This window comes from Macaca nemestrina, chromosome 7, assembly GCF_043159975.1.
Source record: "Macaca nemestrina isolate mMacNem1 chromosome 7, mMacNem.hap1, whole genome shotgun sequence".
Lineage (NCBI taxonomy): Eukaryota > Metazoa > Chordata > Mammalia > Primates > Cercopithecidae > Macaca > Macaca nemestrina.
In genome coordinates, this window is record NC_092131.1 from 98568751 (window position 1) to 98581536 (window position 12786).

A 12786-nucleotide genomic window follows, 5' to 3' on the forward strand; every position below is an offset into this window, starting at 1 on the left:
TGCAACAAGAGTGAAACTCCCTCTTGGGACAAAAAAAAAGAAAGCCCTGAGCAGTAAATTAACATATGTTGTCTTATTACCAAGATAACCTTGAATCTTCAGTAGAATATATATTAACAAGTCTGGGTCTTATCGGCATAAAAACTAACTATAAAATGAATGTCAATTATGACAACTAAGAAAAGGAGTCATCTTATTTAAGGTTTACAATCAAATCAAATATTCCATACTGTTCTCATTGGTTTAAAACTTGACTATATATGCAAACTAAGAGATGGAGAATTGCAGAGAAAAAATGAAGTCTTGTCACTTTTAATTTTTACTTAGTCAAAATTTTGCCTTTCAGGCATGCCTAAAATTTAATATTTATTAATTCATTAAAACTTGTTTTAATCGTGAATGTCTGTTTTTAAATTAAACACAAACACTAGCTGAGAAACAATGTTTAACAGAAGCTGTATTGATACACTAAGTATTTATTGAGCATCCACTATTTGCCAGGCAACTGATCTCTTTAAAATGACCACAGCCAATAATTGTACTATATTAGAAAAGTTTTCATCTCTTTCATCATCTCGTATCAAAAAACAAATCCCCCTCCAAAAATATTGTTGCAGGCCCTAGTAGCCATTTACACAATGCAAGCTAAAGTAGCCATAGGCAAAAATTATCATCTAAAATTTAGATTCCCAAATGTGATTTTAAAAAAAGTATTTTTATTAAGTAGCTAATATATAATTACCAAAAAGGTTGTCAATAATAAATCATGTTGGCCAGGCATGGTGGCTCACACCTATAATCCTAGCACTTTGGGAGGCTGAGGTGGGCGGATCACCTGAGGTCAGGAGTTCAAGACCAGCCTGGCCAACATGGTGAAACCACACCTCTACTAAAAATACAAAAATTAGCTGGGCATGGTGGTGTGTGACTGTAATCCCAGCTACACTGGAGGCTGAAGCAGAAGAATCGCTTCAGGCCTGGAGGCGGAGGTTGTGCTGAGCCAAGATCACACCACTGCACTCTAGCCTGGGTGACAGTGGGACTCTGTCTCAAAAAATATAGTAATAATAAATAATGTTGAGAATTCACCAAAATTCATTTATACAACCTTCCCATCAACTCTTCCCAACTATTTTTCAGGCTGTCAGAAAAACTATTCCAGAGGTAGTAACCATGTCTTCTAACATCAAAGCATAACTTCAGGGACAATCAGGCTAAAGAACTTTTTGTTGGGCTTTCAAGTTTAACTTCCAAATTAATTAATTAGAAGTAATTATAATATTGGAAATCATTAAAGATTATGTTCTATTACCAAAAGAGAACCCAAGGGCTTCTGAGTTCTATACAGGTTAAGGCAATGCTTACCAAAAGGAATAGCTGTAGGACCTAGGATAAACTTTCCCTATAGATGAAACAGGAAATACTTTAGGCTTTGTGGCCATTCAATACAACTCCTCTGCTTGCTGCTGCTATACTGAGAAAGCAGCTGCAAACAATAACTAAATGAAAGAGTATAGCTGTGTTGCAATAAAACTTTATTTACAAAAACACAGAGGAACCATTTATCAACATCCACGTTCATAATAGTGTTAGAGGTATGTTCAAATGTGGGTTGTTTGCATTTTAACTCGCCTAGGTGAAGAAAGCAGAAAATAATAGATTGGAGTAAATTAATAAGCAGAATCTCCATGCTGATTTTCTTGTACTGTGTTGTTTCACTAAATCCCTCTATTTACAATTCTGACTCAAATTTTCAAAATTTCCAAAGTAGTATTTAAACTTTTTAAACAGATTAAACATGTAAATTGAGTAATACTTACTAAATGCTTCCACCAATGTCTACTTCATTGTATGGGGCCTTTAGAGGATTCACTTTGAGGTTCATTATTTCTGCAGAGGACAAAAAGAATTTAATTTTATACATAAAAAACGAAAACAGATTATTAAGCACCATGATTTATACCCAAAATGTCAACATCTTGCAAGGATCATCTGCCAACAGACCAAAAGATGTATGCATTTATTAACAATATAGTCCAAGCAGAAAACATACAAGCTCTTGAGTATCACAAATTTGGCTGTACAAGAGTCTCCTCTGTAGAATGTTACTACAAAATCACAAGCATAAGTTTCAGCCCCTAAGAACTCCAAAAACGTAGGTAAATATTTGGGCTCCCCAGGTGGATCTGACAGTTGGGAACTAGTTATTTAACAGAGTCAACATCACTCCTACAGTACAGAATTGTTTCACTTTCTAGTCTTACATCTATTTACTTTCAATTCTTCTACAGGAAAGCTTACACTGCCCACCTGTAAGGCCACTTTCTCATTCCTTATTATTACCATATTATTTCACATTTTTATGTCTTTAATCAACACTAAGACAAAATGATAGGAAACCATAGGCATCATTTCAAACTAATTGTACCAATCTACTCAACTAAACCAACACTAATCATTCCTAAAATACATGCTTGATAATAAGAATTTATCCAGCCAGGCCCGCTGGCTTACGCCTGTAATCCCAGCACTTTGGGAGGTGGAGGCAGGCAGATCACTTGAGGTCAGGTGTTTGAGACCAGCCTGGCCAACATGGTCAAACTCCGTCTCTACTAAAAATACAAAAATTAGCCGGAAATCACTTGAACCCGGGAGGCAGAAGTTGCAGTGAGCTGAGATCGCATCACTGCACTCCAGCCTGAGCAACAGAGCGAGACTCCGTCTCAAAAAATAAAGAAAATGTATCCATACTTCCCACTAGTCAGACTTAAATACCTCATAACTAAACATGGAAAACAGCGTTTCCCGTATCTCAAGTAACTTATATACTTTTCTCATCACTCCTGTTCCCAAGTATGATTACAATAATCATCCCACCCCCAAAAAGAAAACTTATTTAAAAGTTCAGTTTGAAAATGGGCTGGGTACAATGGCTCACACCTGTAATTCCAGTACTTTTGGGAGTCCAAGCTGGGTGGATCACCTGAAGTCAGGAGTTCAAGACCGGCCTGGCTAACAATGGTGAAACCCCAGTTCTACTAAAAATACAAAACTTAGCCGGATGTGGTGGTGCACGCCTGTAATTCCAGCTACTGAGGAGGCTGAGATAGGATAATCACTTGAAAACGGGAGGCAGAGGCTGCTGTGAGCTGAGATCACACCACTGCACTCCAGCAGCCTGGGCAACAGAGCAAGACTCCATCTCCAAAAACAAAAAGAAAAACAAAATGTAGCAATTTAAGGTTTTTAGAAGGAAATAAAGATTAGAATTTACTTTACGCTACCCAAATGCTTTTTTAGGACTAATTTTCAAATTTATAGAGCAAGTCCCTGTTTATCTTCCCAAATCTAAATTCCTTTAGTCATTCAGACAGATCATAATCAAGAAATATAGCAAAGATCTGCTTCAAAATTACTCTAAGAGTAGGTGCTAAATTATCTTCCCAAGAAATTGACAAATGAAGCAATTTAAAAGGAACACAACATATTTCTAATCTTCCAAATTTAATCTGATCTTATAAGTAACAGAAGGTTTTGTGAAGAAAGACAAATCGTAAACCAAGTAAAGCCTTAAAAGAAGGGTAGAATTGACTTAAGGAATCTTGGTAAAAGAAATGTCTAAGGGAAATCCCTCACACTGCTCTGATGAGCTTATAAATAAGTTGTCTACCAGTAGATAGGGTTCTCACACCACCAAAGACAGAAAATATATCTCACTTTGCATCTTCACAAAAATTACTGACACTAACGTAATCTACCATAGCATCTCCTTCCCCATGCATCACTCACAAAAATTACTAACAACCAAAATTGACAAAGTCTAAAATCACTTTGCCATCCTTGGAAAGAGGGGAGAAGGGAGCAAAATTCAGCTTAGGCAGACTATCAAAGTTGATGATTTTGCTCATATTCCCACCTATCCTATTTCGTAATATCGTAGTTTCAGATTTAATAACTTACAGGTATAATATACATATTTTGGTTGTTCTTTTAAACGGTAAGGACGGCTTTAGTCAACTGTCTTATTATTAGTCATTTATGCTTTTCTTAGAAAACTTGGTTTTTAAAACAATATTTTTACTTTTTTTTTTTTTGAGACGGAGTCTCACTCTGTCGCCCAGGCTGGAGTGCAGTAGTAGTGTGGATCTCAGCTCACTGCAACCTCTGCCTCCCAGGTTCAGGCGATTCTCTTGCCTCAGCCTCCCAAGTAGCTGGGACTACAGGCGCGTGCCACCACGCCCAGCTAAATTTTTTTTTTTTTTTTTTTTGTATTTTTAGTAGAGATCGGGATTTCACTATGTTGGCCAGGCTGGTCTCGAATTCCTGACCTCAGGTGATCCGCCTGCCTCGGCCTCCCAGAGTGCTAAGATTACAAGCGTAAGCCACCACGCCTGGCCAATTTTTAACTTAAAAATAAAACCTGAGAGCACCATTAACTATAAAGTCATTAATATGTCTAAGAAAATTCACAAACCTCAAAGTTAAAATATAGCTTTATAATCTAAATTAAAATGACTATGATTACTACGTAGTACACGCTAAAGATATAATTGGGAAATAATTTCAAATACATAGCTTCGTTTCAAAAGGCAGAAGAATGTTTTCTAAAACACAGATATGTCAAGCAACATACAAGGTATATATCAAAACTTTTATCGTATTGTTATAGAAAACATGCTACTTGAATGTTACATAAATCATCAAGTCATATATTTATAACCTAAGGATCAGAATATCCTTCAATTTAAATTGTAAAGGTTAATTACATTAAAAAAATAGCCAATTTGAAAATCAAAGTATACTGAAGCATTCAATCTGGAAGGAGGTAGCTGGTAAAATGAAGATATTTATCTTTGATGTAGAAAAATTTTGTAATGGAAATTAAATAGATTGTATCAGGCATGAACACTATAAATCCTCTTATTTATAACATGATCATGGCCAGGTGAAAAATATTAAAACCACTTAACTTTATATTAGATACATTTACTACATCATTAGAAAAATTTTTTTAAATGCTTTTATTGAAGCATTCTAAACAGTGTTTAAAGACAGTATTAATTCCTTAATCGCTTCTCTGAAATCAATTTACAAAGTTTGTATAAGAGAATTAGGCATGCTTAACAATTTTTTTTATCCCACAATTTGATAGCTAATAGGGATCTTAAAAGCTTGGAACTCTAAAGTCTTCATACAAATTATGAGATGAAGGTACAAAAGGAACAAAATGTCAAGACTGCAAGGCTTATTTACATTAGAAGGTAGGTCTCCTGATTGCTGAAACGTGTTAGATTTTCTACTCTATCACCACTTCTGATTAACAAAAGATAAAGAGATGTCCTCAACTATCTTTCTCCCCCTTATGCCACTCCACAATCAAATCTCAGTGGATAAAAAGTAAAATTAGTTGTCCATAGTACAAATTTTTAAATAATCAAAAAATGATGAATAATACTAAATAAAACTTACAAGAAAATTTACATTTGAAATTACCTATTTTATATAATCTATAAATGTCATGTCATGTCATGAAAGCCTTGTGATTACACAGCATGTCTCCTTTCGTTTCTATAGAATGTCAGGTAATTTTTTAAACAGTTTTTATCAGAACTAATGCAATCCAATTCAATCACAAAGTTGATCAGATTTTTATGATTCAAGAATTATCCCAAAATGCTAGAGTAGAAACAAATATGTAAGTACCACTCTGGTTCTTAAGCAGAAAACAGTGGTAAATAAATAATAATCCACCTTCCTTACAAAATACAGTACTTTAATATCACATCTACAGGATCCACTATATTTATCTAATATTATCTATCTATAATAATCTACATTTACATTTGACCTCATGTGCCAATCAATTATGTTCATTATACAAGACCGTCTCAAGCAGTAAATATCAAAACACTGAATATAAGCACTAACAAAGATCTAAGTACATGTGGATCTTTGATTCAACATTTCTAGCCCTTTCTAGCTGTTTTTTTATTAATCAAATTATACCTTCCATAGGCCATTATAAATGTATTGCCTGTTTATACTTAAACAAAGATTATGCTTCACATAAGAGACCCATTTCTTAATTTCCGTAACAGTGCCCAATGACAGGAATGCCAATTTAATATTACATCAATTGCACGGAGGAAACCCTAATCTTGGCATTTGTGTTAAAGTTTTGAAGTGAAGGATGTTTCAACTGTTCTTGTAAATGTTGTATCTTTAAAACACTACAGTTAAAAGTCAAACATTTAGTTTTCTCTTGCACACTGTAACACACCCAAATTTGACTGAACTGCAAAAAAGGACTCAAAAGTTAAGCTGAAGCAAAGGCAATAAAAATATTCCTCTTATCACCTATTTCAATCAATAGAATAAGGCAACATCAAGCATTGAAAGACTGTATTTTATTTTCCACATAAATTTTGAAGAAAAGTAAACTTGCCCTTATTTTAATTGATCATTTGGCAATTCTTAAAATTTCCCAAGATACCCATTATTACACCGCGTATTTCCTCTAGTCAATCACTAATAACAGCTTGACATTAATTTTCAGATTCAACGTTAACTTCTAAAAAAGGCATATTTCCTTAAAAATATCCGTGGACATTTTTTTAAATTCACATATCTAGCTTTAAGATTTCAAAATGTGATATACACGGTATGTTAGAGGCCCAATACCTATTGCATGTGAAAATAATTTCTACCTTTTATGCTTTAAAAGCAATTACTAAGCAATTAAATTAGAGGACTCTTTATATGTATTAACTCTAATTTCCTAGAAAACACCACATTTTTGGACCTGTCTGAAAACTCATGAAAACAAGTAAAATGAGTATTTTAAATCTATTAAATGACTAAGATATGAAACTATTTAGTTTTTGAAATGTAGTTAAGAATCTTACGATCAGCAAATGCAAAATTCCAGACCATTCCTAAAATGTGATCTGTACAATCAAAAAAAAAAATGGCTGAAGATTGTATATACCAGATTTGTAAAAACATAATCTTGATGACTCTACTGCAGATTTAACCACAATCCTAAAGCACCATTTTATTAAGCAGTACTAAATGTCTTCCTGCTCCAATATAAATTACATGCATCGACTGTCTTAATAGTAACAGAAGTGTTTCAATGTCAGGCAAAAGAATTTGATGGTTTTCCCATCCTTTCAGTGATAAACAGTCTACAGTTTGTTTCATTAACAAACTTTAGTGATATTTTTCACTTAAATGTTGGTAACTATTCAACTGCAGATGTTGCGTAAAAACATTTACTTACTTGCTATATAAAATACTGACTTTCCCAAAGATTTCTTTTATCCTCAAGGATAAAACTCCAACGTCTCAGTCTTCAAAATGGCATACCTTTTGGTGAAAACAAAGATTCTAAACTTACTTATGAAGCAAACAATAGCAAGTAAAACTAAGTGTTTTTAAACTTCTTAATTACAAAAAAGAAACTTAAAATCTATGCTCAAAACCTGATTTTTTAAACATTCTTCCCTAAAATCTGTTAGTACGAACAGCAAACTAGTTCAAATTCTCCAATAAGCTTATTTCTTTAAATACTTAAAAGATTAAAATTGTTTGCACAGTATATAGAGTTCAACAGAAAAAAAGCTATCTTTCTTTGGTTCATGGTTTTCCTCCAAATCTAATCAGTCTTCTCTTGTTCCCAAAATTAAACAAGGTTTAAAGGACCTTCAGTATTTTAAACTATTCAAAGGGTACGTTAAGTTACAATGGCTATGCATATATGCTTTTAATCTTTCCTGCAGTGAAAAGGCTTAAAGGCTTTGTCAAATTATTTCAGATAGTTTACTCATATTCATAATCACAACTTTTTTAAATGATACCATTCACTGATTAATTGAAATGTAAATTATTAAAGAATAAAAAACTTAAGCTAATTTTTGTCAAAACAATAAAAACCCAGTCTTACCTCAAATAAAAGAACTCTATTTGTTCAGAACCATCAGCAACCAAATTAATTTTAATCTCTAAGTCACCTTTAAAAAAAAGAAGAAAGATGGTATTAATGTTTTGAATTTTAAACATTTCTTGGCCAACGATTCAGTGTGATGAAACAAGAAAATATTCCACAGACAAAAATCTATGGGTAAATTGAAGAGACGCCTCATCGACACACAACCTGTACATTTATGGTTGCAGTTATTTATCTTAGTATCTATCAGTCTTTGTTTTCCTCATCTTTTGGCTGTATTGACCAATACTAAAGATTAACACATTGAATTAAACAAATACAGAAAATTCAAATTTTTGGACTGATTTAAGATTACGAACCTTTTTTTTTTTTTTTTTTTTTTTTTTACTTTCCCTCTTTTTATGACAGGCAATAAACAAACAAAGAAAAAGTTTACCATTCTTCAAGACAAATCATCTTAGTATCTCCCTTACCATCCAGAAATCTCTTTTACAATTATGAGCAATTAGAAATTAGCTCCTCTAAGAGAAATTAGTGAAGTTAAAATGGCCACTGGTTACTTTAAATTTTAAATCACAAGTTACTTGATCTCACCAAGTGGGATATTAGCTTTGTCTTTAAAGCTATTCTAAAACTTACAGTATCTAGACCTTTACTCAATTTCAAACCAGGGTCTTGAACATTTTCATTTCAGTCTTTCTCCTCCCCCATTTATCATGTAAAAAGATCTTTCAGGTTAAACTGCTAGCAATTATTTTGCATTTCACAATTCAAAGAGGATTCTAAAGAACTAGATTCGAATATCCATTTAAAACCACTTTCAGTGCCCAAAAATTTCGGAAACATTGATTTGAAAAACCAAAATTGGTACTTAAAACAGATTCTGTAAAATCAAGATATGCGCAACTGATGTAACATGTACCATTATAAGAAGGGTACTCAAAAAACAAAACAATTTTACTGGAAAAATGCCCTTAGAAATATGGTCGAATAAACCAGTATCTGATTTCAGACGTACTATGTAAGTCTGCCCAACACTATTTTTACGTAGTTCTGCACCTTTACAACACAAGAGCTCCGCAGAATGAAGACAAATATATTCTAAAATACACAAAGGTTTGTGCGCTTCTGGTTTGTTCTTCAAACCACTACTTAAAAATTACCCTTCAAACATCTTTTTAAGATTAGAGACTATACACAGAACTCTACTAAATTTTATGAAACCTGTACTTTTAAAATACTGTTCCGTTTTAAGCATATCTAGATTTTTATACATGCAACAAATGCAACAAATATGGCTCCTCTTCATCGCCCATTACCGAGAGCAGTCCTACTTTATTCATATTTACATTACGAGAAAGTAACTTCAGGAAGAGATTTGGTGTCAGAATGTTCTTTTGTGAAAGTTTTTCCATCATGGCTTGTGATAATATACATTCTCAAAAAAATTAAATTACGAACTTTTGACTAGGAATTGACCCAAGTACGTTCTAACATTCAGGTGTGAGAAGTTACAGATAACGGCGCCTTGTGACCTTTTCAAAGAAAAAAGTACCAAACAGTGTATTTAATCATATTTAAATATCAGGAGATCAAATGATCTTGGCGTAATTACTCGGTAAAATAAACATTAACCAAACGTCATCAGCTAGCACCGTAATTATCAAATCTATTTCCATTAAACAGCTTTGACGACACAGTAAACTTGTCTTCGTAATTCTGAAATACCAGCAGCACTCCTCCAACTTGCATTTTTCAAAGACAACCTTAACGTCATAAAGGTTTAATAAGCAGCAAGTACCTTCGCATGTATCACTGCAGCCGTTTCAAAATCGGCTTTGAAAGAGTTAAAAGCCAACACCCAATAGGAGGGAAAAAAACAAGTTTTATTTTTGTTGAAACGTAGTCAGGGTTCCATTGTTCTTTTAAATTCGATCATGAAGATGAGTTCCCACCTCACCGGAAAGAGGTTAAAAAGCTCCTCCGTTGGAGAACCTGAAAGGGATTTTTTTACCCTAAATAACAAAATAACTCACCAGGACAGAAAGGGGCTCTCACGCCCGATCCCCTTCGGGCTCTCGCCGGCAGTCACCCGCCGCCCCTTTCCTGGCTGATCCAGTCCCGGCGACGAGGCCGCCCCCCGCCCACCTGCCGCCCGCGGGGTCTGCAGCGGGGCCCCGCGTGCCCCCTACCCCGGGACCCCACGACTCGGGCCCAGGGCACCGAGGCGCATCCCACCGGGGAGAGCCGGCCCGCGACCACAGAGGGGCCGTGCGAGAAGAGCCGAGCGGCGAGGCCTGGCCCGCCGCCCCCTCCTGCTCGCGCGCTCAAGGACATTTTGCTTTTCCTCCCAAGGACAAAGGACAATAAAAGGAGCCGGGGAGCCACTCACCGGGTCCGAGCGCGGCAGCCGGCACCTCCTGGTCGCCCAAGTCCGAGTCCCGGGCCGGACCGCCCGCCCGAGCCTCCCGCCCGCGCCGGGTCCAGCCGCCGGGGCCCGGGGAAGCCTCCGAGGCGGCAACCGCAGCGGCGCTTTCGGCGTCGTGGGCCCGGCCGCCCTGGGAGCCTCTGCCGCGGGCTCTGACGCCGACGCCCGCGGCCCGCCTCGCCTCAGCCGCGGCCGCCCCACTCCCACGGGCCTGCGGGCCGTCCGGGCGTAGCTCCCCGCCGGCTGGTGGGCCCCGCGGCCGCGGCGGAACGCCTGACAGCTCGGGGTGCTGCTGCCTCTCCGGCCATCTTGTGCCGTGTGTGTGGTGTCTCTTTCCCGTCTCCTCTCTAGGCTTTACTCCCTCCTCCTCCTCCCCCCGCCCCACACACCACACAACATGGCCTCTTCGCTGCGGCGGCAGCGGCTGCGGCGGCGGCAGGAGCTCCGCCGCGCTCCAGCCCGCTCCCCTCCCCCACCGTCTCCGCCTCCCGCCCGCAGCTCCGGGACCCAGCGCGCACGCGCGCCGCCGCCCGCCCGCCGCAGCCATTGGCTCCAGGAGCTTCCTGCATCCCCTATCGGGAGCGGCCTCACGCACGCTAGTTGGCGTCTTCCTCCCGCCCAACAACAACTACTTCCATCCTATTGGGTAATTTCAACCCCACCCCTTCCGCCTCCTTCGTGCGGATAGGCTGGCCTTAGTGCCATTCACTACCCGTAGGCGTTTCTGGTTTTCCTGAGAAGCTCCGGCCCAGGATTGGCTGGTGATGGAACCTTTGGGGTTGGAGCTGAGCTGTTGCTTTTCTCCCCGCAGTGCGGACCCCTCCAGGCTAGCTGTAGGGTACTTGGTATGGTCTAGGCCAGTCTAGAATCGTTAGTGCAGGGTCGCACAAAATGTGGCTTCGCATCTAGAAAAAGCTCTGGCTTCGGTGTTTCTAAGTTCAGATTTTGTCTTTAAAAAAAGGAAAGAAAAAAATGACTGACAGGATGATGAGCAAACAAGATGCAGGCCCACAGCCCTTGGGCAAGCAGCCATATCCTCAAAATATTTGTTCTAAGCACCCAGGCCTCCCATGAAGGTCACACAGTCAGGACCAATGGTTTTACCACCAGCACATTCCCTAGCCCCAGTATCCGAATTGAGATGCGATTTATTTTGAGGATTTGTAGACTGCGTGTTGCCCATTTACCTGAGACCCTAAAAGAATGTCTAGTGTCTTGTGAGCTGTCGCCATGGAAATCAAAAAATAAAAATTAAAAAGAATGTCCAGTGTCCTGAGGCCTTAGCGAATGAATCTCAATACCGGTTAACTGGATTCCACCCTGTAGGACAATGTTTGTTAGAGTAGCAGTTTGAACCTGAAAAACCGTGGTCTACCTTTTCAGCCTCCTTCCAGAGAACCAGGCAAAACAAGCTTCATTTCCTTTCGGCAAATCTCACTTTTTTCATTACTTCTTCCTACTTTAAGCTGGAAACAACTCTAAGCAGACCATAGGAACAAAATGAAAACCTAAACTTTCCTGAAATGGATGGGGAAAAAATAAAAGAGGTAGCTCTCTCCAGTTGCCAGTATTTAGAAATCTTGCTCCTTTTGGCAGGGGACCTGGGGAAAATGAAAGGAACACCAGATGCTTAGTTTTAACGGATTTTTTTTGAGGGGAGGGGCTTAGGGGTGAGGGAAACAACTCTTAAATTCTTTTGAGCCTCTGCCCCTGGGTTAGCATCAGAAAATGTTACATACATGTAGAGCCTAGGAAATAGTCTGGCCGCTTTTTTAAATGACACAGTTGTTGATTGATTTGGCTCAGTGTAGCATCAGCCACTTAGGACAGAGCTAGGACTTGATCTCAAGTTGCCTGACTTTTTATAGATCTTGATTTCCTTGTATGCAACCTGGCCACCCTCCTTGGCAATATACTTTGAGCTCTAAGTGGGCACACGCACACACCCACAAAATACTTCTTCAACCGAAATTAAATTTTCTCCAAGAGACATTTAATTTCCAAGAGACATTCCCTTACACAGTGTAGCTTTGAACACCATGGACCTGCAACAAGGCTGTTTTTGCTGAAATAGCCCCATTCTGAATCCTTTTTTCTCATTCTTCTGGTGTGTTTTTGCTGTGCTGTTGTTCACTCCCTTTTCCTTCCGTTTTTCCCCTCTTATTACGACCTGAAATCCCTCTCTGATTCTGCCTTTCCAGATTCATCACCGAGTATGTCTATGCCAGGGAAACAGGCCTGAGCAGGCCTTTATTAAAACAGTCATGGCTGAAAAGCATTGAGTTAGCTGACTAGGTGCCAGGCATTGTTCTCAACTCTCATTGGTGATTAACTTGATCATACTGCACTCCAATGAGAGACAGTTATCGTTCCTCTCTGTGTCTTATCCCTATCAGGAAACTGAGACTCA

The 12786-nt window shown here is 38.3% G+C and overlaps 1 protein-coding gene and 1 long non-coding RNA gene across 6 annotated transcripts in view; both read right to left on the reverse strand.

Annotated features, from left to right (window-relative positions):
- The window catches only part of LOC105479354 (chromodomain helicase DNA binding protein 2), a 140375-nt gene extending 138480 nt beyond the window's left edge, over positions 1 to 1895 (reverse strand). For all 5 annotated transcript variants that reach the window (XM_071100628.1, XM_071100629.1, XM_071100630.1 and 2 more), the window contains exon 1: positions 1821 to 1895. The gene's annotated coding sequence lies outside the window, so the exon portion shown is untranslated. The remainder of the gene's footprint in view (positions 1 to 1820) is intronic.
- Positions 1896 to 7282: 5387 nt separating this feature from the next.
- The window catches only part of LOC139364371 (uncharacterized), a 31274-nt gene continuing 25770 nt past the window's right edge, over positions 7283 to 12786 (reverse strand). Inside the window, exons 2-3 of the long non-coding RNA XR_011626109.1 lie at positions 7946 to 8012; positions 7283 to 7368 (exon numbers count right to left, since the gene is read on the reverse strand). This is a non-coding gene — a long non-coding RNA (uncharacterized lncRNA). The remainder of the gene's footprint in view (positions 7369 to 7945; positions 8013 to 12786) is intronic.